Source organism: Mytilus edulis, chromosome 9 (assembly GCF_963676685.1).
Source record: "Mytilus edulis chromosome 9, xbMytEdul2.2, whole genome shotgun sequence".
Taxonomy (NCBI): domain Eukaryota; kingdom Metazoa; phylum Mollusca; class Bivalvia; order Mytilida; family Mytilidae; genus Mytilus; species Mytilus edulis.
The window spans coordinates 37415932-37443283 of record NC_092352.1 but is presented as its reverse complement, the minus strand read 5'-3'; the positions used below and the strand labels follow the sequence as shown (position 1 = coordinate 37443283).

At 35.5% G+C, this 27352-nt stretch overlaps 1 protein-coding gene and 1 long non-coding RNA gene across 2 annotated transcripts in view; both read right to left on the bottom strand.

The window, feature by feature from the left end:
- LOC139489689 (uncharacterized) overlaps positions 1-27352 on the bottom strand; it is a 195980-nt gene that overhangs the window by 85092 nt on the left and 83536 nt on the right. The window lies entirely within an intron of this gene.
- On the bottom strand, positions 1738-10585 carry LOC139489692 (uncharacterized). The gene is made up of 3 exons (XR_011656220.1): positions 10474-10585; positions 6263-6313; positions 1738-2141 (listed from the first exon to the last, which is right to left on the bottom strand). It is a non-coding gene; the product is annotated as an uncharacterized lncRNA (long non-coding RNA).

The following is a 27352-nucleotide window of genomic DNA, read 5'->3' as shown; positions in this document are numbered from 1 at the left end:
GACAAAATCTTTGTTAACTGTACTAAGAGAGTACTTATGGGTATCATACGGCATTCAATAGTCACAATCTTCTTCTATATAACTTCGTTGAACTCCACTAATGCAAAGTTATTACAATATCAACAGAATCATTATAATCAGCGAAGTTCTTATTACTTAATCGTTAGATTTTCTGAAGATCCCATGCTTCCTCGAATGATTCAGAAGGCCCGTTCAAATCATCGAATGCAGTATTACGAAAACAATATTTAATACGATTCCTGAAATTACCAAAATTTATATATAAACATTAAATCATACATCCAAAAGTCGGTGTTAAGTTGTTGTTAAGTGTTCATCCATAATCTAATTTATTAACTACATTCAGATATTGTTTGACACTTACCCTTATCTTAATCAAACAAAATATGAAAATTGAAATTTAACCAACATTTAGATATATCGTGATGTCATCATTGTTGAACATTTACATGTTAAAGAAAAAGTTACCGTTTTTTGATAATCATGATAATCAGGATCACAATTATCACTACTCCAATAATTGACAATGTGACGCCAAAATAAATATCTGCAAAGATAATACACATCAATACCATTAATAATAAATGGAATTAACAACAAAAACTTTTATTTCGACTTCATTCATAAGCTTGTCTGCATTTGCGAATTATTTTGAATCTAATTTCAGGTACATGTAAATACTACATTCAATTTATTATGTTGGCTGATAGCTTTAAATTCGCAGCCTTTAATACATAAGTGTTAGTGTCATTGAACTCATCGACGTTTAATCGAAATGAACTCGTACCATGAAACACACCATGAAACAAAAATATCGACCAGAACTCCACTACACGACGGGTCAAATCCTGGTACTTCTGATTGGGAACAGTCTGGTCATTGTATCACAAACTGTTATTTCCTCAAGGCACGAAAAGTCCGATAAGTTATATTATTTATAAGTCCTAATACGAAGAAGGGAAAAATGTTTTGCAATTAGGATGAATTGAATATAAATATGTTGATGTCTGTCACCCTGAATACATAGTTCTAAAGAAAAAGTGATTCCAGTGTTGTCATGAGGCTCTTTAGTCTATAGACTTATGATTTCTGCGAAAAAGAACTAGTATACACTGTTTTTTGTGCTGAGATCTCCAGCAATTTGACCCTTTACCTTTTCCTATTACTTTCATCATTTAGACAATAATGGGTGGTTTGGATACAGGTAATTGTATTTTTCACGAACAATCTAAGCAAACTATGGTAATTTTGAACAATTCGTACTTTGAAAAATAGCGCGGTGACCCAAACTTTTTATTATTTTTTTGAAAAAGCACAGTCAAATCTATATGTTGGCAAAGTATAAGAAAATTCTGTATTTTTTCTACATAACTTTACAACCTTAAGTGAAAGAAACAGATGCTTTAATGTATCTGGTTTTTTGGTGCGTAGAGTTTATTTTTGTCTTACCAAAAATTCTTGAATAAATCAACAATGTAATACAAAACAATGTTTTTTCTTTAAACGAAGATACAGCATTTAAAAAAATGGTAACAGGAATGTCCAGTACGAGCATGTTTAGAATACATTCAAATAATAATTGAATAGTTCAACTCAAATTCAATCTTATTTGTAATTACTATCTACATGATCTATAAATTTTGAATTTTTGATATGAGAGTTTTCATATTGCTTAAACGTGGAATTGTTTACTACTGCAAGATTGCAGTTCTTGTTTCATGATGTTCTCGAAGACTGTTTTCCTTTTTGTAAAACTTTATAATACTAAATGTTTATAAATTATTTGTTCAAGTTGTAAGAATTCAGTTTGGTTAAATGTTATACATGAACATAGTTGCCTCATTCTAATTTATAATTATCTGTCTATATTAATATGGAGTCACGTGCCTGTACTTAACCAAATATATTTGAATAAATCATAAATCAATTTCAGTGTCCAATTCGGTTGAAAAGAGTTTGTCCGTTTAATGCTTCTTTTGCTGAAATATCAATCGTGCAAATTTTTTCAACTAATTGAATCATTTGTTCGATTAAATTATCTGAACCAAAGAACACACATGATACATGAAAGACAAATCTAATTTTAAACATACGGCACTCAACATCTGATCCTGGCGATCCTAAAAAAAGATGAACATTTTTCTTTTTTAAATACAAAAATGCGTGAACAAAATAATAACACAATAAAAATTGCATTGTTTGTTAATTTTGCTGAAAAATAAATATCAAATATGTTGAACTCCACCGCATTCTACTTGTGCCTGGTCCTAGATAAGTGTATGAAATTGTCGTTTGTTGTGAATACTTTTTTTTATCAATTTGTTGTACATAATTCAGGCCGTTCGTTTTCTAAATTGAATAGAAGTGTAAATAGTTATCAAAGATACCAGCTTATAATTTGATTTGTTTGGTAGGGTTTGTGTTGTTCTTTCTAAATTTTTCTATATTGTGTCATGTGTATTATTGTTTGTCTGTTTGTCGTTTTCATTTTTAGCCACGACGTTGTCAGTTTATTTTCGATTTATGTGTTTGACTGTCCCTCTGGTATCTTTCCTCCCTCTTTGATACACAAGACGCATGTTTCGTCTACTTTAGACTCATCAATGACGATCATATCAAAAAAGTTAGAAAGTCAAACAAATATGAAGTTGAAGAGCATGTAACACTGTCTTTGCAATAAAATTAACGGTATCAATTTTCTTGCACCAGATGCGCATTTCGACAATACATGTCTCTTCAGTGATGCTCGTGGCCAAAATATTTGAAATCCAAAGCTTATATAAAAGATGAAGAGCTATAATCCAAAAGGTCCAAAAAGTATAGCCAAATCCGTGAAAGGAATCAGAGCTTTGCATGAGGGAGATACATTCCTTAATTTATAATAATTTATATCATTTTGTAACAGCAAATTTTAATAACTCAAAAAAAAAATCCGTTTTTTTCATGCCAGTACCGAAGTACTGGCTACTGGGCTGGTGATACCCTCGGGGACTAATAGTCCACCAGCAGAGGCATCGACCCAGTGATAGTAATAAAATTAACGGTATCAATTTTCCTGCACCAGATGCGCATTTCGACAATACATGTCTCTTTAGTGATGCTCGTGGCCAAAATATTTGAAATCCAAAGCTTATATAAAAGATGAAGAGCTATAATCCAAAAGGTCGAAAAAGTATAGCCAAATCCGTGAAAGGAATCAGAGCTTTGCATGAGGGAGATACATTCCTTAATTTATAATAATTTCTATCATTTTGTAACAGCAAATTTTAATAACTCAAAAAAAAAAATCGGTTTTTCATGCCAGTACCGAAGTACTGGCTACTGGGCTGGTGATACCCTCGGAGACTAATAGTCCACTAGCAGAGGCATCGACCCAGTGATAGTAATAAAATCAACGGTATCAATTTTCTTGCACCAGATGCGCATTTCGACAATACATGTCTCTTCAGTGATGCTCGTGGTCAAAATATTTGAAATCCAAAGCTTATATAAAAGATGAAGAGCTATAATCCAAAAGGTCCAAAAAGTATAGCCAAATCCGTGAAAGGAATCAGAGCTTTGCATGAGGGAGATACATTCCTTAATTTATAATAATTTCTATCATTTTGTAACAGCAAATTTTAATAACTCAAAAAAAAAAAAATCGGTTTTTCATGCCAGTACCGAAGTACTGGCTACTGGGCTGGTGATACCCTCGGGGACTAATAGTCCACCAGCAGAGGCATCGACCCAGTGATAGTAATAAAATTAACGGTATCAATTTTCCTGCACCAGATGCGCATTTCGACAATACATGTCTCTTCAGTGATGCTCGTAGCCAAAATATTTGAAATCCAAAGCTTATATAAAAGATGAAGAGCTATAATCCAAAAGGTCCAAAAAGTATAGCCAAATCCGTGAAAGGAATCAGAGCTTTGCATGAGGGAGATACATTCCTTAATTTATAATAATTTCTATCATTTTGTAACAGCAAATTTTGATAACTCAAAAAAAAAAAAATCGGTTTTTCATGCCAGTACCGAAGTACTGGCTACTGGGCTGGTGTTACCCTCGGGTACTAATAGTCCACCAGCAGAGGCATCGACCCAGTGATAGTAATAAAATCAACGGTATCAATTTTCTTGCACCAGATGCGCATTTCGACAATACATGTCTCTTCAGTGATGCTCGTGGCCAAAATATTTGAAATCCAAAGCTTATATAAAAGATGAAGAGCTATAATCCAAAAGGTCCAAAAAGTATAGCCAAATCCGTGAAAGGAATCAGAGCTTTGCATGAGGGAGATACATTCCTTAATTTATAATAATTTCTATCATTTTGTAACAGCAAATTTTAATAACTCAAAAAAAAAATCCGTATTTTCATGCCAGTACCGAAGTACTGGCTGCATGTCTTTTTTAAAAATGTCTTTACGTGACGGGGTTGTTTCAATGTTGAAGATTATACAAAACATTAAAGCTGTTTATATCTCTGTCATTTTGCCCCTTCTATATAGATGTCTCTTTGTCATTCATACCACTTCTTATAATTCATATTCTTTTGTTAATTGGGAAAATATGAAAAATCCTTTAGCAATATCGCAAAAGCAACTTCAACATGCATTAAATAAAAAGTAACATAACATAAATACCGAACTCAAAGGAAAATTCATAAAAGAAAGTCCCTTATCACATTGCAAAATCCAAACACATCAAACGAATTCAAAAGAACTAGCATATTCCTGACTTTTTAGATAGTAAAATGTATAAAACGTTTGAGATATGATTACAGCATATACATGTAGGTACGATTTTTCACTACACTTAAAACTTAGGTTTTCACTTCGTACAATACGGCCATAAACGCCTATAAATATTACTTCGTAAATTGGGTTAAGGATAGATATTTTAATTCAGGTGAAACAGATGGTGGTGACGCTTTGTTGTCTAACATTCAGCAGCAAATTAAATGAGATTGATACGCTGAACCGGAATTTTAACGCGTTAGGTCGCAATGTAACCATCTGAAGAAAGACATGTAATTCAACTGAACACAATATTCCGATTCCGAGTCAACCAATCATTGATCTTACATATATAGCGACATGATTAGTGGAGCAGCAGCAAATACCAAGTATCTCTAATGCACAGCTCCTTGCCTAGCTGTGACTTCACATTTTGTCAATTTTGAAATACAGCTATTGATCTTTTGAAGAAGTGTTGGATTTTCAAATATGTTTACCTGGAGCATCATTAAAGAGATATGTATTGTAGAAATGGGCATTTAGTTAAGAAAAAATGGTAATTTAACATCAAAACTACCACTGGAACGATGTCTCTGCTGGTAAACTGACGCCCAGTAGCTAGAACGTTTGTACATAAAAACGCTTTTTTGTAATTTTAAAGTGCCGTAACAAAATATGAGAAATGATTTTAAATTGAGGAATATATCTCGCTAAAAAAAATGAAAAAAGGGATATATCTCGCTCATATCAAGCTCTGATTTCTTGTCCGACTTTGGCTATACTGTTTCTTCTATTAGGAGTTTAGCTCACCGTCTCTTGAAAAAGGCTTATGATTTTAACATAGTTTTGCCTTAATCTTCACTGGAGAGACATTTTTTGTCGAAATGCGAAATGCGCATCTGTTGCAGTAAAATTGGTACATAACTGTTATTAAAGTACTCTGTTTTTTAACAGGTCAGGGTTTAAACCTACGACCGTAAGCACTTGAAATAAGAATGATGATACGTGATTTCTAATAGCGCTAAACGGAATATAGCAAGTTTGCATAACATCTTCAATGTATCACATCCAATCAGTCATAAGTGAGAGTATTTTGTAAATTATTCAAAGTGAATTCTTTTTTTTTTAATTGATTAATCAGAAAGGAGAACTGCCTCCATCAAGTATGTTTAGCGCTACATGTATTAGAAATTTGAATTGACATTTGGGGTAGTGGGAGGGGGTCAAAACAAACTTTGTGGGCTATTCTTAACATCTCTACGGTTCGTGAAAGGTTTAGCACCTGATTTGTCTGCTAATATTTTGAAAATTAGGCCACAATTGTTTTACAGTAAAAATTGTTTGAGGTCCATTTCATGTGTTATTTGTTTTGAAACATATAATTAGATAAATGATAACATGAGAATAAATTGGTCCAAACATTTAAAAAAAAGCTAATAAGAATAACGAATAACGCGAAACCAAAAAACTAAGAATCCCACATATGTATTCACATCTTATAGAATCAATTTAATATACCTTGCATAGAATAAATTGAATCTCCACAGTCCGGAAAATCATTCAGTGATTCTGAAAAAGACAAATAATAAATTACAATAAACGGAATTTAGCTTTATAATTTACAGAACTATACATTGTGATCCGTTTGATGAGTATAACAAACTGGTTCTTGCTATTAGCTGTGTTTTAAACATCTGACAAACATCATATTCAATATCTGGCATGCATTATTCATTTTCCGGCACAAATTAGCAACGACTACTAGCAGTTACTGTAATGCAAGCTCCTGTCATCCATTAAAATGATTGAAAGATTATATATCATAATTTGAACATTTACCATGATCACATGGTTAAAGTACTGTGAATTAAGAAACTAAAGTATTTCTAAATGTCGTTTTTAATAAGATGTGTACTGTGTTACGTTTATTTTCAAAGTAAAAGACAACAAAGACAAGGTGACAAAAGGTATACTTCAGGAAATCATTGAATTCAATTTTCTGCATCAAACAAAATTTTTCTAAAAGTTGGATAGCATGCCGCTAATTAACGAAATACATAAGAGAACATACTGAAGTTGTTAGTAGTGAAGTTAATAACTGAAGTCATACAATTCGGTCTTCATGAATGCATTCAGTCTAAAAAGTAAACTTATGTAGTCTAGATTTTTAATAGATGTTTCCAATAAAATGACATTATTCGACATAACCAACCTATCTGACCGTATTTCGGCTTATTGCAGTGAAGGTCGACGGGGGGATTATAGACTGCATGAAGTTTTGGCTCGTTGAATGAATATACTTAGATGAGTTAAATATTATTTAAAAATTAGCACAAACTACTAATTTAATTCTTTACATATTTTGTTATCAAATTTGGAGTGACTTCATTGAAAACAACTTTAAAGGGAATAATTATAACACCGATTGTTACTTCTTGATTTAAATTGACCCATATAGCTATCTCTTAAACGGTGAATTTTTAAAGCTCATAAACCAAAGTTAGGTTTGAACAAATAAAAAATAATGGGATATGAAGCATGGTCATTTCTAATTCTTGAGTTATAAGATTTGGAATAGTTATCAAAGATAGCAGAATTTTAATTTAGTACGCCAGACGCGCGTTTTGTCTACATAAGACTCATCAGTGACGCTCATATAAAAGAGTTTCAAACACGCCGGAATGTAACAGGTGCGCACGACTTTCCTCTTCTCCTTTTTAGCGTACTTCTATAATTTATTTCAAGATACTTTTGTCGCAGGTAAAAAAAAACGATCAATGATGCATCTGTGTCACCTTTTTGTAAAATTTTATCAAATGGAATATATGAGTACGCATCTGTAGGACAACTATGATAACAGTTTACTGAATCAGTCAATTTATTTATATCTTGTCTTTAATTATAATGGTTCATGGACTCTAGGAAGAGCCCGTACAAACGTAGGTGTTATATAATGTCAATGTTTTTAAATTGTTTTTCTAAAATATTTTGCGTTTAATAACTGTGTCTTTGGTCGCCACGTCTCGACTGGAACCTCCCAAAGATGATCAAGGAAATACAAATATGGTAACTATTGGTCTTGTTCCGATCGGCAGTTAAACTATTGCCACAGATGGGAGTCCGTTTAGATGTGCGGGATGTACAAGTACGCAGTCTTGGCCAGTCTGAGTACGGAAGTTGAATTTCGATGCCTCTTTTAGGTATAATGTCACGCTCTCTACACGTTAATTGTGCATGCAATATTTGCCACTGGACGTTAAGCAACCAACTGTCAATCAATCGACAGTAGCGTAACTTGAATTTTATTACTGGTGAGGCAAAGGATTTGAATCCTGGCAGTTAAAGACTCAACTTTGTCTAAAGACGTCGATCTATGTATGCTATTAGGGAGTGGACGGTTACTTGAAAATATGAATCGCAAAATAATTGTAGGTGATCATATTCTTGATAGATCACACACTGGCAAAAGAAAACTGTCTATGAAAAATTCAGATTTGTGAAATTCTATTATTAAAATATATTTCTAGTGCGCGTTTAATCAATTTATTTCAATGGAACCTAATTCTCAGTTTTCGGTTAGGTATTAGAATTCAAAATAGGTTCATGATCGACAAAATTTATCTAAGACCTTCTCTAAAATGCTTAACTTTTGTCAACATGTTTGTATGATACATGTAATAACTGAGAGAACTATTAAGTCTTACTTAAATTAACCAAGATAGAAGAGTACTCCTTGAAATGTAGGAATGCCACGTGTCTGTTCAAATCTTTAAAGTAACATGTTCGTTGTAAAACAATAACCCACAGTTATGACCTCTTGTTTGGATCAGTTTTTTTGCGAGTAATATCTTTTATGTTAGGACTCCGATGGCATATCCGTAAAAAGGTTAATATAGAAAAATCCCTAATCGAACACACCTTAAATCTAAAAATAAACTAACATATATCAGGATTTCTTTATCAATACATTGAATAATAATGACAAATACTTGTTTATAAAGGTAATGGAAGCAATAGGTATATCTGAATTTTCAACCTTATAAAGTTAGATTCTGAGAAATTCTGCTTTCGAATCCAGAAATTTTCAGAAACATCGTCATAGTTAAAACAATTCATATGAACGATCATTCCAGTGTATGATTTTAAATGTCTTTGGATACTTTGGTATAACTTAAGAGATGTATTCAATCTAATTTGATGATTGGCAATAACCCGTCCCATTACGTCCGTACGTCGAGTTAGTACGTATGTCATTTTATTGGAAATCTCTGAGACGACAATTTAGAACTAATGCAATACATTTCCTGATGGCATCTTAATTGAAGTCTTGCGATTTGTATTCGAATGAGTTGTAATCTACTGTGCTTAAAGGAAAATGGTACCAAAATTGAAAAGTCGTCAGCTTTATTTTCAAAACGCTTTCTTTAGACTATATTAAATTTGAATTATTTGAATAGCTCATTTCTTGAAATCCTATAATTTTCCCTCTACCCTTTGGGTTTGTTTTGTTTTAAACTAAAGCAGAAATTTTTCTTCTATTTTTATCACATAAAGTGAAAAATTGTTCTATAATTTGGTCGAACCAAAGTTCGCCTATACTATAGGCATGCACTATAGTTTATCGTACAATATTCTACCCTTTCTATACAGACGGGCACCCATGGAAGTACGGAAAAAGATGGATAGTATCATAAATAAATTAGGATATGTTTCTGTGCATCAGTAACTGTGTATTATCAACTCCAAATTGAGTAATTTTTCATCTTCATTGGAAGCATTTTCATATAGGTTGTTTTGAACTATGTTTTTCAGTTATAATAAAAAAAAATTGTCTCAATTATTTGGAAATGTAAATATTCCGTCTTTCTGGGATGTTTGGTCGTAACACGCTAATCAAAATTATCAGAACAGAAACAAAAATATGTTTTGTGCAACAAACTGTGTCAAAGATAACAACACAACAAAACATTTCTTCATTTGGTCTTTGAATCTATCAAAAATGTAAAATCTCGAAGATGAAAACATACACTTGAGATAAACTAGATGTTTAGAAAAAAAAAATGAATTCAATGCTTAAGTTCGCCCTTGTTACACTTTCATTACTTGAATAATACTATGTGGTGTCGCAATTTAATTTTGACAATCCCTATAATGTATATGACAAAAGAAAGTCAAAACATACTAAAGAGACATTCCAACTCATTAAAGTAAAACTTAAACTGACAACGCCATGGCTTAAAAAAGTAAAATAAAAGCAAAAAAAAAACAAGAGAACACAAGAGAGAACTAAAGAATGAGAAACACGAATCCCACGAAAAACTGGGTTGTTATCAGGTTCGCCGAAACGGTAAACAGATTCTGCTCTACGTCTGTCTCCCGTCGTGTTGCTCGTGATGGCACCAAACCGGTAAACAATTTTCTTCGGAAGTTCACATTCGAGAAAAGATTGACGGAATTGTATTAACAAGTCCGCTGTCATCTTTGAAAGGGATATTCCATTATGGTCAACAACAAAACGATGTCGTTAGTGCTATTAACAAAAGGATGTTTTTAACTTCACCAATAGAAAGTCTTTGTTATTTGGCTTCCGTAATAGCAACACCCTATATCAAGTAACGTAGAATAATTAAAATCATTTTGTTCAGTATTATCCGTTTGAATTTTTCTAATGCATACATTGATACTGGAACTATTGCTTGATGACCGTTATGTCTTAGTTTATGAGTTACCTGTCCAATTGCAGATTGATGTTTTGTTATTTTTTAGTTGAAGAAAACATTCTGGGTTATTAGAATTTCTGCAGTCTTCCAATCCTATTATCTCCTTACATTGAGTACATAGTCTTACCTAAACAGATGAAAAGTATAGATAAGTAACATATTTAAGACATAATCTGTACGTTAAACCACTTGAAGCTTAAAAACTGTATGCATACAATGTTAAAGAAAATGAGTTGCACTTATCTATGTTTTTGTAGTACCTAAGAACCTTTGAAGAAATGATGTATTTCAGGGCAATGCAATGTATTATATTGCATTGAGTTTTTTTTCCATAATATAATGACATAAACGGTCCAGTTTTACTGCAACAGATGCACATTTCCACGACTGTCTGTTTAAATCGGTAATCACTGTCTCTTTAAGTCTAATATTGGCAAAAAATGACATATGAGACAAGAACAATTGAAATATACATTTGACAGTACAATATCTAGTAACGTGTCACTCAGTAATAAACCCAACTCCAGAGATATATCTATGAAATTCTCTGATGTAAAAAAAATAAAATAAATAAAAAATAAATAAAAAATAACAACATTAGTACAATTTTATACTTTAAACATTTAATTTATGCTAGAAAATTAATTTAACATTTATCTCATTGAAGGCTTTACCTGTAAGTGTACATGTAAATGTGGACCTTTTCATGATAACAAAGAAGTCACATGACTTTAATCTGCTATGGATGGTAAAATGGAACATGTCTCGAAAGAAATGACTCATCACTGCACTATTTATTTCCATCTGTTTAACAAACTAGTACTTAATAATTAGACATTCACAACATTTCTTCACACGCCTTCACATAATGATGCAAGCTTTGACTTTTTTTAATCCTATGTTTGTTTAGACTTTAAAGAATTTTTATGATCTTTTAATTTAATAGATTACTAATCATGGCTATGAATCGATATTTAGTCACATAAAATGCAATGCCAATATAACATTGTGTTTACTTACAGTTATCTTTGTACAGTAGGTACCACTTGTTCCTATATTGGAGAACAATACATACATTATCAATGATCAACACATAGCGATATAAAGGAAAATACAGCGGGAAATTGTTTTCACAGTCAAAAGTTATTGCTTGTTTCAATAATCTGGAATTTCATGTGAAATTGTTGAATTCATTTTATTGATAAGACATTAATAAATGAAAGTGTAACTCACCTACTTTACACTGACACGGCTTATATAGAGCCCCATAATATAAAGGAAAACATTCCTTGCATTTGCCGGAGTTCTGACAAGGACAATGAATTGGATCTGTACACCATTTACCTGTCAACACATATATTCATAACAGTTTAAGTTTGACAATGAGTAAACATTTCAATTATTTAGGAACAGTAAGCCAACCGAAAGACATATGCTATTAGACTTAGATGGGTATTATAAAAAGCTGATTTAACGAGAAGTTGTAAATATGTGCTAATTTCAGAATTGGAGAGAAAATTAAAATCAGCCCATCTATTCGGGTTAAGAGAACTGTATCAATAATTTCTCTGACAGGCTTTTAAACGACCAAAACTGTGTTTTTGAAGTAATTTTTTATCAAATGAGAATTTAGCATCGAACTTAAACTATAGATTATAGACAGAACTTTAAAATATTCATATAAACATTTAATATTATTAACATATTAAAATTTACAACTTTTTCTAAATCCTCACCATCTGATCAATCTCATTTGGTGCTCTCATGTATATAAATAAATCAATAAGGATTTGATTTTAAAGGTACTTGTGTTAACTTTCGATTCTTATAAATTCTAAGGGAATGGAAAAGCATTATTTATTGTACCTCATGAAGATATTGGAAAATACCATCGCATAAACAAAAGACGATAAAACGTATTTGAGCTGATAATTCATATTATAAAAACCTTTAGATATTGTATTCGTCTTTACCAATTTAACGAAGAGTTACAAATATTGAAATCATTCCTTTGTAAATTTTACGGACGACATCAAGATTTGGTTGATCGTTATAGATCAGTTTCACAGATGAAAGCAGATATGCTCTTTATTTCTTACTAAGATTCCGTTCTTTTCATACAAATGTGACCTACGGAAGTAGTCTGATTACCTGGTTTGTACTAACATGAGCAAGATAACGGGTGCCACATGTAGAGCAAGGTCTACTTACTATTTTAGAGCACATGAGAGCATCCTCAGTTTTTTGGGGGGTACCTGTTGCTTAGTTTTATTTTTCGATGTTGTTTAACTTTTAGCCATTGCAGTGTCAATTTGTTTTCAATTTATGAGTTTGAATTTCCCTATGGTATCTCTCGTCCTTCTTTTCTGTTCATGGAAATATCAATGTATATGCAAAGGTAAAGGTAAGAAGAGGACGTATGTATTTTTTTGCATTCCTCGCTTTTTCTTGTAAGACAACACCAAGAGATTTGGCGGAATACCATCAGAGCCTGAAACAAGCACTAGTACCGAAATTGCATGTGTTAGAAAAGAAAAAAAAATGGGGAAAAATCGCTGATCATCAAGTCAATTGAAGACGTAATGATTAATTAATAATAAATAGTTAAAGAAGTTATGAGGTAGGACAGGATCATCTTTTCCATAACATACTTGGCAATTTCAATTGCCTAGTGTAGTGGTGCGCAGTTTGTATAAACACACAGTTTAAAATTTGAGACTATACTAATACAAAATGGTATACAGTAATGGTTATAAAGATAAGAAGGTGTGCAATGATTGCAAAATGAGACTACTTTCCACAAGCGACCAAATAACACAGTCATTAACAACTATGGATCACCGTACATATTTAAACAGTCAGCAAAGTCAACATTGCATAATCAGCTATACAATCTATGAAATTGGCATGTTAAACAATTCAAAGGAGAAAACAAACTGCCTAACTCACGTAAAAATTAATGATCGAAAAACAAATATGTCACACAGCAACAAAGAGTCGATGTTATCCGGTGAGCAATCTTCTACACTCATACTACCACAGTTTTTAAAGTTTCATATGATAGAGCCGTGGTATAGTGGTTAGTGCATAGAGAGCCATATTTCTTGCACGTTAAAGACACCCTTGTAGATTTCGAAAAAGAGTAGGCTAATGCCCATACAAGGCAGCACTCGCACCCGCAAAGTGGAAAGGGATTAATATAAGTTTCAAAACTTGTTTCCTAATCCACTCTAAATAAATATGTTTAAACTAAAACTATGAGAGATAAGTGCTATTATGTTTCTCTATTTTAACTAAAGTAAACAAAATATAACTGTGACTGATCAATATCAAAAACTTTTAATTAAGATGCGACGATTGTATCAGCAGTTAGACGGTTTACTTATGGCAAATATTCGAGCAGGTTGTGTCGGTTTGTATTTAGTGACAAATCATCATAAAAGATTTCGCGAAAGAAAACTTTGCTCAGTCTTCAGATTCCTCTTTGTATTAAAAAAAATCAGAAAAGGAATAGGTCCGGTAAGGACCGATTTTGGCCTCAAATTTCAGGTTCATCTGACAAAAAAGATTTTTACCATTTTTTAAACACTAAAGTGTCTATTTCATTTAAAGCAATAAGTTTATGTGAAAGATTTTAACTGATTAAGACACGATTACATTAAAACCGATCCGATTCAAGCTCAAATATGCCACTTTTCAGATGTTTTTGCCAAAATGATATTGGCCGCATCCGTGTTCATCCTCAACCTTTATATATGTTATGTATTATCATAAAATACAACTTACATTTCAATATCAAGGATGAACACGAATGCGGCCACTTTCGTTTTACACGAAAACCGTCTTAAATTTAGCTAAAATGCTAGAATTGTGTAGAATTCAGTATTTTAGCATGACTGTGTGGTGCTAATACCTGATATTGTAGGTCAAAAACAGCCCATATTTATGTATCAGAAGCATTCTACTGTCCAATAAATAACTAAAAGTTTACATTTTAACAACTTTGTAAAACTGCTATATTTTGGGGCCAAAAAGGGGTCTTACTGAACCTACTCCTTTGGTTGATATTCGGACCTGTACTGTACAAACTTTAGATGTATTAGATTCAAAGACAGTATACGTTTTGTTAGGGGATTTAGCTACAAAAATCAGATTTAACTTATTATTTTATTGAACATGTTTGTAAAAAGCAAGATATATATTTCCTCTAGATCCGTTGATGTATAACGTTTGATTTTGTCAGTTTTGATGCACGTTTAGAATTGACTTTGGAGTTTTTGTTTCTTGTTTCATTTTCAACCAATAGTGTTGCATTTCTAAATGCAATCGTTGAATCCTTAAAATACAAAGCATACACGTACCCCATCAGTTGCATTGTAATGGTTATAGCCATCGTTAACAAAAGGCTATGCAATGACACCGAAGTTACTCCCAAAGATGGAAAACACATTATTTTAAATAATGAATGTTAACATAATGAATAAGGGTTTTGATGAATTGAAAAAACAAGCAAGTTAAAGTTTTCACACACAAAAATTGTACCGAGATAATACCTGATTACTAATTAGACACAACTACTCCTACAAATTCATATACTTTCACCAGATATAACTAGAAGATGATTTTACAGACCTTTAACCTCCAAACCTCCCGATTGTTCTTGTTCATCGTACTCATACACATATAGTCCCCCAGGTCATGTTACTACTGGATACCTTGATGTTTTCCCACAATAAATAACTTCGCTGTACTGATGAACCATTGGTGGCCTTCGGCTGTTATCTACTCTTTGGTCAGGTTGTTGTGTCTTTGACACATTCCCAATTTTCATTCTTAATTTTAAGAGTATTTTTGTCAAAGGTCTGAAAAATTTACTTTCACGGTTCATCAATCAGAAGAAGAACCCCTGATCACTGATGGATGCAGATTATAATATGCTAGAATAACGGATAAAGCGCGAAACAGATTACTAAATCAAAGCTATCCAGACATGCATTCAAAAGTGTTTTTAATATCTATGACGCAAGAAGAATGAGCCCATGAGTGTCTAACCCTTTCAAGAAACCATAGCTTTTTAGTTCGTTATACTCTTTTCATCCATGACAAATAAAGTGTTGGTTTAGAGATAGAGCCTTCAAAACTTTATTGTATATCATTGTAAATCTTTCACTAAAGAGGAGATATTCGAAATCTCAAAATCTCCATTCTCTCCTTTGGTATTTTACTTACATGCATATTTCCGATAAATATCTCTCCGTCTATATGGGCAACTAGAAGTATTGTCGCACATACATTGAGCAGGGATGAACAGATTGGTGGATGGACATTGAAACCAATTAGGTTTAGTCTCTGATTCTGAAATACAAAAACTTTTGAAGTGATGCTGGAAATAATTATTAACTTGAATTTTGATAAACAGACACTTCATCAGCTCCAAATATATCTTCCTCCGTTAAGAAAATTACGAAAATCTAATACACATTTTCACATATTTCCCAAGCTTAAGGATGTGCTGATCTGAGAAGCCAAAATTTTCTATAATTAAGTTTTTTTTTCTCAGCTTAATTTTTGGGTTTATATGACTGTAAAAGAATAATTGGTGCAGAAAAAATCATATGGTGGTGCACTTTAAAATACACAGTTTTGATGATTTTCCCATTTTTCATCAATTTTTAGCTATTGTTGGGCTATTATCGTGAAATAAATCACAGTTCCACATAATTTGTTGATGCTTTTTTGTGTCAAATGTACCATGCTGTCAATTTTGTCAATTTTGTTAATTTGTGAGTTTTCTCAGTTTTAAGAACAATATGCATATTATTTCGATGTTTATGGTAATAAATGATTTAAAAAATACATATCTAAAAAATTTCAAAAGAAAAAAGGATGTGGGATGTACATGAGTCTTGTTAAATAATTTTTTGTATCTCACATCCATTTTCTCAAAAGCTTGACTAAAAAGACTGACTTGATTGGTCGTAAAATCTGAAAACTGGATTACTCAAAAACTATTCATTGTAAATACACAATTTTTTCACAGAGTTGTGGTTGATTATAATATTTTTCTAAAATGCATTGATATTTTCGACTTGCATCACATGTTTTGGAAATAATTCCAGAACGAGATTTCAACGAGACTAAAACGTCAGAAGAATACATCCTCAAGGTACAGCCAAACTGAGTGTGCTGTTTTAATCAATGTCAGGTTCAGTGTTTTGATGATTACATGAACTTTTTATTTATATAGAATAATGTCTATGGAGCTCTCAACACTAGAATCTACAAAAGCGGTGTTTTGGTGTTTTCAGTGTGTAGAATGTGTATACAAGAATAGTTCACGAACAGAGCGTGCAAGAGCAGTTAAGTTTCATTTGCAGAAAAATGTAGCTTTTAGCACGATTATTAATGTTGTATAAATCAAGACATTTTTTTTTAGTCAGCTTGTTGATATTGAATAAAAATTCCACTATTCTATTTTCGTTATGCGAATCATATTTACAGTGAGGTAATGATACTAGACTTCCATTTTCACTGTTGGAGCGATTCATTTCTATTGTACATGCGATGCATTGAAGTAGAAGCAAATTTTTTTTTCATCATATAAAATCTCAATTCAGTCGACTCTGTAACAAATTGAAGGAAATCAGAAGAATTGATTATATATGCATATTTTGTGAATGAAAGTCTAAGGTAATAGATCAATGACTTCCGTAAAATGGTATGTACTTTATATATAGTAAATTCTATTTTCTCTAACAATATGTCCAGATCTATATATAGGATAATATCATACCAGACTCAAGCTGGCAGCCACTTTTATCGACCAATCAAGATAACAGCCACTTTTTTCAAGCAGCCATTTTGACGATATGTCTAAAAACCGAAAAATTGCATAAGACTCAAACGTTCCAAAAATCGCTAAATCTTAGTTAAATATAATTCAACAGCGGAATTCAACAATTTCGCGGCTTGTACGGAATTTAAAAGCATTTCATTACAGTTTAAATATGTATGTGAAGTTGTACTGAATTTAAAAGCATTTCAGTCCGTTTTAAATATGTATGTGAAGTGAGCTGCCGTTTTGTTATTAGATATTTGATAATCAATATCCGACGGTTGCTAGCAGTCGGTTGAATATTAAAATTTAGTTGAAAATCATTAAAAAGTATGATTTTCATAGTTAATAGGAATGAAAATTACGCCGCAAATAGTTTTATGATCCCTTCAAGCTGTCGTAAATTCTCGTTGTCCTCGAATATAAACCCTTATATAAATTGCATATTTGTCTTTATGTAATCTAAATTTTTATCAATAAAACGACGTCAAAGATTCATCAAAGATTTAATTTAATATATAATATATAAAACTAAAACTAAAGCCGGCCACTCTAAAAAAATTCAGAAACATAAATAGAAATATCTATGGAAAGCCAAAAAAAGAATGAATATCTAGTGAAAACCTACTGGAGACTGCCCAGATGACAGTGAGACCCCTGGTGTTTGAATATCCCAAAATGCAACGATATTATAAACTCTGTAGTATATAAAATTGGGTGTACATATATAAACGTGACTAAAGGATCTTGGGTTATGGTTATTGAAAAATTCGTAAATGGGCAACTTTGAACCTCTGTGGTGGCCAGACGGGCCCGGATCCCAGAAATATATTTAAGTGGGGAATAGCTTGGGTCAATACCTTTAAAATGAGCTAGGTCCGGTTCGGACCTTTGCCGTAGGGATATACCGAAGGGTACCGAATGTGTGATTGATATGAAAAATACGCAAATGGGCAACTTTGAACCTCTGTGGTGGCCAGACGGGCCCGGATCCCAGAAATATATTTAAGTGGGGAATAGCTTGGGACAATACCTTTAAAATGAGCTAAGTCCGGTTCGGAACTTAGCCGTAGGTATATACCGAAGAGTACCGAATGTGTGATTGATATGAAAATACGTAAATGATCAACTTTGAACCTCTGTGGTGGCCAGACGGGCCCGGATCCCAGAAATATATTTAAGTGGGGAATAGCTTGGGTCAATACCTTTAAAATGAGCTAGGTCCGGTTCGGAAATTTGCCGTAGGGATATACCGAAGAGTACCGAATGTGTGATTGATATGAAAAATACGCAATTGGGCAACTTTGAACCTCTGTGGTGGCCAGACGGGCCCGGATCCCAGAAAAACATTTAAGTGGGGAATAGCTTGGGACAATACCTTTAAAATGAGCTAGGTCCAGTTCGGAACTTTGCCGTAGGGATATACCGAAGAGTACCGAATGTGTGATTGATATGAAAAATACGCAAATGGGCAACTTTGAACCTCTGTGGTGGCCAGACGGTCCCGGATCCCAGAAAAATATTTAAGTGGGGAATAGCTTGGTACAATACCTTTAAAATGAACTAGGTCCAGTTCGGAACTTTGCCGTAGGTATATACCGAAGAGTACCGAATGTGTGATTGATATGAAAATACGTAAATGAGCAACTTTGAACCTCTGTGGTGGCCAGACGGGCCCGGATCCCAGAAATATATTTAAGTGGGGAATAGCTTGGGTCAAAACCTTTAAAATGAGCTAGGTCCGGTTCGGAACTTTGCCGTAGGTATATACCGAAGAGTACCGAATGTGTAATTGATATGAAAAATACGCAAATGGGCAACTTTGAACCTCTGTGGTGGCCAGACGGGCCCGGATTCCAGAAAAATAGTTAAGTGGGGAATAGCTTGGGACAATACCTTTAAAATGAGCTAGGTCCAGTTCGGAACTTTGCCGTAGGGATATACCGAAGAGTACCGAATGTGTGATTGATATGAAAATACGCAAATGGGCAACTTTGAACCTCTGTGGTGGCCAGACGGGCCCGGATCCCAGAAAAATATTTAAGTGGGGAACAGCTTGGGACAATACCTTTAAAATGAGCTAGATCCGGTTCGAAACTTTGCCGTAGGTATATACCGAAGAGTACCGAATGTGTGATTGATATGAAAATACGTAAATGAGCAAATTTGAACCTCTGTGGTGGCCAGACGGGCCCGGATCCCAGAAATATATTTAAGTGGGAAATAGCTTGGGTCAATACCTTTAAAATGAGCTAGGTCCGGTTCGGAACTTTGCCGTAGGGATATACCGAAGAGTACCGAATGTGTGATTGATATGAAAAATACGCAAATGGGCAACTTTGAACCTCTGTGGTGGCCAGACGGGCCCGGATCCCAAAAAATTATTTAATTGGGGAATAGCTTGGGACAAAACCTTTAAAATGAGCTAGGTCCGGTTCGGAACTTTGCCGAAGCGATATACCGAAGAGTACCGAATGTGTGATTGATATGAAAAATACGCAAATGGGCAACTTTGAACCTCTGTGGTGGCCAGACGGGCCCGGATCCCAGAAAAATATTTAAGTGGGGAATAGCTTGGGACAATACCTTTAAAATGAGCTAGGTCCAGTTCGGAACTTTGCCGTAGGTATATACCGAAGAGTACCGAATGTGTGATTGATATGAAAATGCGTAAATGAGCAACTTTGAACCTCTGTGGTGGCCAGACGGGCCGAATCCCAGAAATATATTTAAGTGGGGAATAGCTTGGGTCAATACCTTTAAAAGGAGCTACGTCCGGTTCGGAACTTTGCCGTTGGTATATACCGAAGAGTACCGAATGTGTGATTGATATGAAAATGCGTAAATGATCAACTTTGAACCTCTGTGATGGCCAGACGGGCCCGGATCCCAGAAATATATTTAAGTGGGGAATAGCTTGGGTCAATACCTTTAAAATGAGCTAGGTCCGGTTCGGAAATTTGCCGTAGGGATATACCGAAGAGTACCGAATGTGTGATTGATATGAAAAATACGCAATTGGGCAACTTTGAACCTCTGTGGTGGCCAGACGGGCCCGGATCCCAGAAAAACATTTAAGTGGGGAATAGCTTGGGACAATACCTTTAAAATGAGCTAGGTCCAGTTCGGAACTTTGCCGTAGGGATATACCGAAGAGTACCGAATGTGTGATTGATATGAAAAATACGCAAATGGGCAACTTTGAACCTCTGTGGTGGCCAGACGGTCCCGGATCCCAGAAAAATATTTAAGTGGGGAATAGCTTGGTACAATACCTTTAAAATGAACTAGGTCCAGTTCGGAACTTTGCCGTAGGTATATACCGAAGAGTACCGAATGTGTGATTGATATGAAAATACGTAAATGAGCAACTTTGAACCTCTGTGGTGGCCAGACGGGCCCGGATCCCAGAAATATATTTAAGTGGGGAATAGCTTGGGTCAAAACCTTTAAAATGAGCTAGGTCCGGTTCGGAACTTTGCCGTAGGTATATACCGAAGAGTACCGAATGTGTAATTGATATGAAAAATACGCAAATGGGCAACTTTGAACCTCTGTGGTGGCCAGACGGGCCCGGATTCCAGAAAAATAGTTAAGTGGGGAATAGCTTGGGACAATACCTTTAAAATGAGCTAGGTCCGGTTCGGAACTTTGCCGTAGGGATATACCGAAGAGTACCGAATGTGTGATTGATATGAAAATACGCAAATGGGCAACTTTGAACCTCTGTGGTGGCCAGACGGGCCCGGATCCCAGAAAAATATTTAAGTGGGGAACAGCTTGGGACAATACCTTTAAAATGAGCTAGATCCGGTTCGAAACTTTGCCGTAGGTATATACCGAAGAGTACCGAATGTGTGATTGATATGAAAATACGTAAATGAGCAAATTTGAACCTCTGTGGTGGCCAGACGGGCCCGGATCCCAGAAATATATTTAAGTGGGAAATAGCTTGGGTCAATACCTTTAAAATGAGCTAGGTCCGGTTCGGAACTTTGCCGTAGGGATATACCGAAGAGTACCGAATGTGTGATTGATATGAAAAATACGCAAATGGGCAACTTTGAACCTCTGTGGTGGCCAGACGGGCCCGGATCCCAAAAAATTATTTAATTGGGGAATAGCTTGGGACAAAACCTTTAAAATGAGCTAGGTCCGGTTCGGAACTTTGCCGAAGCGATATACCGAAGAGTACCGAATGTGTGATTGATATGAAAAATACGCAAATGGGCAACTTTGAACCTCTGTGGTGGCCAGACGGGCCCGGATCCCAGAAAAATATTTAAGTGCCAGTCTTTGTAAGAATCAGGCAATTAAGGTAAAAATTAAAACATGATAAGAAAAAACCCACCGAGCTAATCATGCTATTTAATACTAACCATCATCCCGAGTTAAAAAGTATTAGTCTTTCGTTTGTGTGTGTCTGGTAATATCAAATAACTTGGTTAGAAAATTGTTAGAATGATAGCAAATTACAGAATTATCTCCCCTTATTCGTTAATTTCTAGTGCATTTCAACCAAATTGTATCTTGTATTACCAGAGCAGAAAACAGAAATGAATGTTATTTTTGTGCATAACTACAGATTATGAACTAAAATCAATGTCAAATTGAGTGGGGTTTTTTGGTCATGTTTTCACCACTGCCTGATTCTTAGGCAGACTGGCACTTAAGTGGGGAATAGCTTGGGACAATACCTTTAAAATGAGCTAGGTCCAGTTCGGAACTTTGCCGTAGGTATATACCGAAGAGTACCGAATGTGTGATTGATATGAAAATGCGTAAATGAGCAACTTTGAACCTCTGTGGTGGCCAGACGGGCCGAATCCCAGAAATATATTTAAGTGGGGAATAGCTTGGGTCAATACCTTTAAAAGGAGCTAGGTCCGGTTCGGAACTTTGCCGTTGGGATATACCGAAGAGTACCGAATGTGTGATTGATATGAAAAATACGCAAATGGGCAACTTTGAACCACTGTGGTGGCCAGACGGGCCCGGATCCCAGAAAAATATTTAAGTGGGGAATAGTTTGGGACAATACCTTTAAAATGAGCTAGGTCCGGTTCGGAACTTTGCCGTAGGGATATACCGAAGAGTACCGAATGTGTTATTGATATGAAAATACGTAAATGAGCAACTTTGAACCTCTGTGGTGGCCAGACAGGCCCGGATCCCAGAAAAATATTTAAGTGGGGAATAGCTGGGGACAATACCTTTAAAATGAGCAAGGTCCGGTTCGGAACTTTGCCGTAGGTATATACCGAAGAGTACCGAATGTGTCATTGATATGAAAATACGTAAATGAGCAACTTTGAACCTCTGTGGTGGCCAGACGGGCCCGGATCCCAGAAATATATTTAAGTGGGGAATAGCTTGGATCAATACCTTTAAAATGAGCTAGGTCCTGTTCGGAACTTTGCCGTAGGGATATACCGAAGAGTACCGAATGTGTGATTGATATGAAAAATACGCAAATGAGCAACTTTATACCTCTGTGGTGGCCAGACGGGCCCGGATCCCAGAAAAATATTTAAGTGGGGAATAGCTTGGGACAATACCTTTAAAATGAGCTAGGTCCGGTTCGGAACTTTGCCGTAGGGATATACCGAAGAGTACCGAATGTGTGATTGATATGAAAAATACGCAAATGGGCAACTTTGAACCTCTGTGGTGGCCAGACGGGCCCGGATCCCAGAAAAATATTTGAGTGGGGAATAGCTTGGGTCAATACCTTTAAAAATGAGCTAGGTTCGGTTCGGAACTTTGCCGTAGGGATATACCGAAGAGTACCGAATGTGTGATTGATATGAAAAATACGCAAATGGGCAACTTTGAACCTCTGTGGTGGCCAGACGGGCCCGGATCCCAGAAAAATATTTAAGTTGGGAATAGCTTGGGACAATACCCTTAAAATGAGCTAGGTCCGGTTCGGAACTTTGCTGAAGGGATATACCGAAGAGTACCGAATGTGTGATTGATATGAAAAATACGCAAATGGGCAACTTTGAACCTCTGTGGTGGCCAGACGGGCCCGGATCCCAGAAAAATATTTGAGTGGGGAATAGCTTGGGACGATACCTTTAAAATGAGCTAGGTCCGGTTCGGAACTTTGCCGTAGGTATATACCGAAGAGTACCGAATGTGTGATTGATATGAAAATACGTAAATGAGCAACTTTGAACCTCTGTGGTGGCCAGACGGGCCCGGATCCCAGAAATATATTTAAGTGGGAAATAGCTTGGGTCAATACCTTTAAAATGAGCTAGGTCCGGTTCGGAACTTTGCCGCAGGGATATACCGAAGAGTACCGAATGTGTGATTGATATGAAAAATACGCAAATGGGCAACTTTGAACCTCTGTGGTGGCCAGACGGGCCCGGATCCCAGAAATATATTTAAGTGGGAAATAGCTTGGGTCAATACCTTTAAAATGAGCTAGGTCCGGTTCTGAACTTTGCCGTAGGGATATACCGAAGAGTACCGAATGTGTGATTGATATGAAAAATACGCAAACGGGCAACTTTGAACCTCTGTGGTGGCCAGACGGGCCCGGATCCCAAAAAAATATTTAAATGAGGAATAGCTTGGGACAATACTTTTAAAATGAGCTAGGTCCGGTTCGGAACTTTGCCTAAGGGATATACCGAAGAGTACCGAATGTGTGATTGATATGAAAAATACGCAAATGGGCAACTTTGAACCTCTGTGGTGGCCAGACGGGCCCGGATCCCAGAAAAATATTTAAGTGGGGAATAGCTTGGGACAATACCTTTAAAATGAGTTAGGTCCGGTCCAGAACTTTGCCGTAGGTATATACCAAAGAGTACCGAATGTGTGATTGATATGAAAATACGTAAATGAGCAACTTTGAACCTCTGTGGTGGCCAGACGGGCCGGATCCCAGAAATATATTTAAGTGGGGAATAGCTTGGGTCAATACCTTTAAAAATGAGCTAGCTATAGGTTCGGTTCGGAACTTTGCCGTAGGGATATACCGAAGAGTACCGAATGTGTGATTGATATGAAAAATACGCAAATGGGCAACTTTGAACCTCTGTGGTGGCCAGACGGGCCCGGATCCCAGAAAAATATTTAAGTGGAGAATAGCTTGGGACAATACCCTTAAAATGAGCTAGGTCCGGTTCGGAACTTTGCTGAAGGGATATACCGAAGAGTACCGAATGTGTGATTGATATGAAAAATACGCAAATGGGCAACTTTGAACCTCTGTGGTGGCCAGACGGGCCCGGATCCCAGAAAAATATTTGAGTGGGGAATAGCTTGGGACGATACCTTTAAAATGAGCTAGGTCCGGTTCGGAACTTTGCCGTAGGTATATACCGAAGAGTACCGAATGTGTGATTGATATGAAAATACGTAAATGAGCAACTTTGAACCTCTGTGGTGGCCAGACGGGCCCGGATCCCAGAAATATATTTAAGTGGGAAATAGCTTGGGTCAATACCTTTAAAATGAGCTAGGTCCGGTTCTGAACTTTGCCGTAGGGATATACCGAAGAGTACCGAATGTGTGATTGATATGAAAAATACGCAAATGGGCAACTGTGAACCTCTGTGGTGGCCAGACGGGCCCGGATCCCAAAAAAATATTTAAGTGGGGAATAGCTTGGGACAAAACCTTTAAAATGAGCTAGGTCCGGTTCGGAACTTTGCCGAAGGGATATACCGAAGAGTACCGAATGTGTGATTGATATGAAAAATACGCAAATGAGCAACTTTGAACCTCTGTGGTGGCCAGACGAGCCCGGATCCCAGAAAAATATTTAAGTAGGGAATAGCTTGGTTCAATACCTTTAAAATGAGATAGGTCTTGTTCGGAACTTTGCCGTCAAGATATTCTTAGGAGTTCCGAAATTATGATTGTTGACGAATCTCAATAAATGCGTTGTGTTTTGTATTTACGTTTGACTGTCGTGATAGGTAATGCATAAAAAATTAAGTTACTCACTATAGCGTTACAGTTACAACGTTACCATAGCATAATGTTTGTACTTTTCGTTTTTTTTTACATTCAGGGGGTGGGGCCAGAAATTTGAAATATGTAACGAACAATTATAAGAAAATGTGAGTTCACAATGTAGATAGAAGAAATTTTAAATTAATGTCCATTTAAACAATTAAACAATCTAGTTCCTTGACCTTAAATGATCACAACTAAAGTTTATCTCATAGTCCATTCATAGATAATTCTTCTGCCACATACGGTAGCTTCACTAAGCGGTAATTTTCTTTGTGCGTTGCAAGTTCCTTTTCTGTATCTATTTGGCTTCTTGACTCTACCAGTTGAGGGTTCGTTCTAGGTAGCAAGTTAATTCCTTGGAAATTTTCCTTAAATTGGTTCATGTCCGATCTACTTTTTTCGAGCCATTGCGATGTGTCTTCTGGTCTTCTTTTGGCAACGGTCGTACCTGAAGGTATATCATCTGGAGGGTCATGTTTTCATAGCAACTTTGCCGTGGACTTTCCTTTTTTATCAATAGCTTTGTCTGGTTTTCAATGACGTTTACCAGAGCTGTAGGTGTTGACGGATGGTTGGTGTTTCTATTGATTGGTCCAGATAACAAATATCCAATCTTTGACTGTACAGTGGGGGATCCTTTTCCTCTTATAACTCTGTCCTCAATAATTTACCAGTAGTAGTCGGGTCATATGAGTAAGTCAATTTCAAACGTTCTGTGATTAAAGTTAAGTCCTCTCAAATGTGGCAAGTTCCTTGTAGTCTGTGAAATTTTGTTTTGATCGGAACGTCAATCTCTGGAACAATGAGTGTATCGATTTGGACTTTTTCTCCTAGGTCGGTCTGTAACTTGTAACTGTAAAATCTCCTTACACAGACGGACGAATGCTTACTTTTCAGTTATTTTCTGAGTTATAAAAGAATACTGTGCTCCCTCGTCAAATATGAGGTTACATTCTACTTCTTGGTCGTTATTTACAACTGATGTAGTTGGTGTGTAGAATGTGATTGCTTACCCATAAAAAATGCAGTGACTGAATCCATGACTCCAGCTGCAAGTATTTCAATCTCTTTAGTTATCTGGTGCAAGAAAATTGGTACCGTTAACTTTATTACTACCACTGGGTCGATGCCTCTGCTGGTGGTCTATTAGTCCCCGAGGGTATCACCAGCCCAGTAGCCAGTATTTCGGTACTGGCATGAAAATACGGATTTATTGTGTTATTAAAATTTACTGTTACAAAATATAAGAAATTATTATAAATTAAGGAATGTATCTCCCTCATGCAAAGCTCTGATTCCTTTCACGGATTTGGCTAAACTTTTTGGACCTTTTGGATTATAGCTCTTCATCTTTTATATAAGCTTTGGATTTCAAATATTTTGGCCACGAGCATCACTGAAGAGACATGTATTGTCGAAATGCGCATCTGGTGCAAGAAAATTGGTACCGTTAACTTTATTATAGATTTTCGTAGTTTTTTTCAATATCAAATTATACCTCCCGTGTTCTCTTACAATAGATTTTCTTATGTCAATTGGTAACTAGTGCAAAACTACAGGTACCAAAAGCGAACCACACATCCCAGGTGTTTGAAAAAGTAGCTCTAATCCACGCACATATATTTCAAGTTTGTCTCCGTAAGACCTCAAGCTAAATGCATCATTTGTCGGTGCGGGTAAGCTCCTGGGTGATTTCATGAAAGCATAAAAAGTTTTGTGTGGGTTTCAAAATCTTTCTTTAAGCGGCTGTCTCATAATTGGCGTGCGTAAGAGCAGATCCTGCTATGGTTAGGCGGGGGCGGACCAGTAAAGTTGCGTGATTGATTTCCGGTAGGATTTTCCTCTGATGGAATTCGTTCTCTAGTGTTTAGTGTGTAAACGCCTGATGAGTTTGTATTAATAGCGTTTGATGTAGGTATATAGCATTCAGCGTTAGCTTTAATAGTTGACTTTTCTTTTAAATTAGAAGTATTGTTTGGGGATTTGATTGTTTGCTTAAGTTTTCGTATTTGCCTTAGTTTACTGTCTAAATTAAACATATACTCATCCGATTCTGTAAATTCTTGTTCAATG